The sequence below is a fragment of the Eleginops maclovinus genome, chromosome 8 (genome assembly GCF_036324505.1).
Source record: "Eleginops maclovinus isolate JMC-PN-2008 ecotype Puerto Natales chromosome 8, JC_Emac_rtc_rv5, whole genome shotgun sequence".
Taxonomy (NCBI): Eukaryota; Metazoa; Chordata; class Actinopteri; order Perciformes; family Eleginopidae; genus Eleginops; species Eleginops maclovinus.
The window spans coordinates 1,190,862-1,193,361 of NC_086356.1; positions in this window are offsets into that span (position 1 = coordinate 1,190,862).

Genomic DNA, 2,500 nt, shown 5'->3' on the forward strand with positions numbered 1-2,500 from the left:
TCAGATCTTGTTCTTGAGTAAAGTAGAAGTACTCAGGTCTTGTACTTGAGTAAAGTAGAAGTACTCAGATCTTGTACTTGAGTAAAGTAGAAGTACTCAGGTCTTGTACTTAAGTAAAGTAGAAGTACTCAGGTCTTGTACTTGAGTAAAGTAGAAGTACTCAGGTCTTGTACTTGAGTAAAGTAGAAGTACTCAGATCTTGTACTTGAGTAAAGTAGAAGTACTCAGGTCTTGTACTTGAGTAAAGTAGAAGTCACTAAAATTGGTTTAACTTGAATTCTGTTTTGTGACTCGCTGCTGTGACTTCCGGAGAGCTCTGTGTTTCCCCCGTCTTTATCTCGTCCATCAGCTCCTTTCCTGCGTGACGGCTGCTCTTCCTTTCTGTGTGCAGCACAATCACAGAATAACAGAATCTGCTTTTTTCTAAATGTTTATTTTTCTATTTCTGGGCGGCTTTCCTCCTCCTCTTTCCTCCTCCTCTTTCCTCCTCCTCTTTCCTCCTTCTCTTTCCTCCTGCAGACTCCTTCTCTGCAGCTCGGTCTGACAATTCAAACGCTGTCCGACTGAAGGAGAATACACCCTTTGACCCACATTGTCTTTAGAGAGAGACATATTTTAGTAAACGTTAAATCACGCATTCATAGTCCGAGAGCTTTAGGGTTCAACTCAAACGAGCACTCATGATGACAAGACAACTTTGGAATACAATACTTTCCTAATCAGTGAGAGGTTTCCATTTATTAGAAGCAGAAAAGCAGCGCAGCCTGAACCGTGAGGACTGAAGTTTGGTTTCAATAAAACCGTTAATACTTTTTATATTTTCTGTGCAAACGTCTTTATTTGTGTAAGCAAAGCAAAAAACACACACCATGTTTTGCATCTTCACAAATAATAAATCAGAATGTTTTTCTCGCTCCATTGACCCTGCAGAGAGAGAGAGCCCCCCCCCCCAACAATGAGCACTTCCTGTGACGAGCTATTGTTCCCCTACAGCAGCCTGTTTCCCACACACACACACACACACACACACACACACACACACACACACACACACACACACACACACACACACACACACACACACACACACACACACACACACACACACACATATGTTTCTCACACCGTGCTCTCTCGTTCCCATCGCTGCCTCAAGGTTTTTTTTGAACAAACCGAACAATTGAGTTTTTCTGTATTTTATGAATATTTAAATTAAAGTTCTGTATTTTTCTTTGAGTTGTAAAGTCACATGTTCTTCTGTAGCTTCCATATCAAGTGACCATGTGACTCCAAATCTATGTCACCACACTGGAGGAATAAGAATTTGGTGGGTTTTTGTATTTCATATTAATATTCTTTATTGAACAGTTTCACATTTTTCAACATTCTTTTAAATATATTTTTTAATGTTATAATTTATCAGAATGAAATCATTTTTAAAATCTGCTATTTTCCTGTTTTTTAATGAATAAATCTACATTTTTTAAAGATCCTAAAAAAACAGATATTGGACAAAACCTTTGGCTCTGGATTTCTCCATTTACAGGTAAACACTTTAAAGATAATTTGCCAATGAATACATTTATGAGTTATTTTGACAGCAACAGTTTATAATAATAATAAGATAAATAAAAAGGAATAAAGAGTCAAATATAAAACGCATTGTTTATAATCATAGAGAAGCCTGGACTCTCTGATGGTGATATTTGAACATGTATTGATGACAGAGCCAAACGAGGCTGAATCTGAGTAAAGGTCACTGTGGTCCTGTGGGGGAGATGGAGGGTGAGGAGGGTGAGGTCTCTCATTGTGTCCCCCACCACTTCACACAGGAAGCAGGCTGAGTTACTGCTCTGACTCCCCCCCCCGCTCACATCATTGTTCCCCTGCTGTCAGGTGGCTGTCGGGTCAAATCCCCCAAACCTCCCACCAGCCTCTGTAATCTTTAGATTAAGGAACATGGAGATGCAGATGTTGTCACTTCAAATTCACTCTCACACTTGTTGTTCACCCTTATGTCACACAGCTGTGTTAGTGGGTGGCATCCTACACACACACACACACACACACACACACACACACACACACACACACACACACACACACACACACACACACACACACACACACACACCCACACAATACTGCATTGTTACTCCTTAAAGCACACAGTTCCTACCAGGATATCTAAATTGTGTGTGTGTGTGTGTGTGTGTGTGTGTGTGTGTGTGTGTGTGTGTGTGTGTGTGTGTGTGTGTGTGTGTGTGTGTGTGTGTGTGTGTGTGTGTGTGTGTGTGTGTGTGTGTGTGTGTGTGTGTGTGTGTGTGTGTGTGTGATTTAAACTGTGACCTACAGGGGACAGCACTGTTTGCCTCTCTTCTGTTTCGTGTCGCTCTTGAATAGTTGCTGTTCCTTTATGCTTCTTGTTTGGTAAACGCTTTTAAAGTACAGAGAACAATTTACAGGAAGATGTATTATATACACCACAAACACATATATC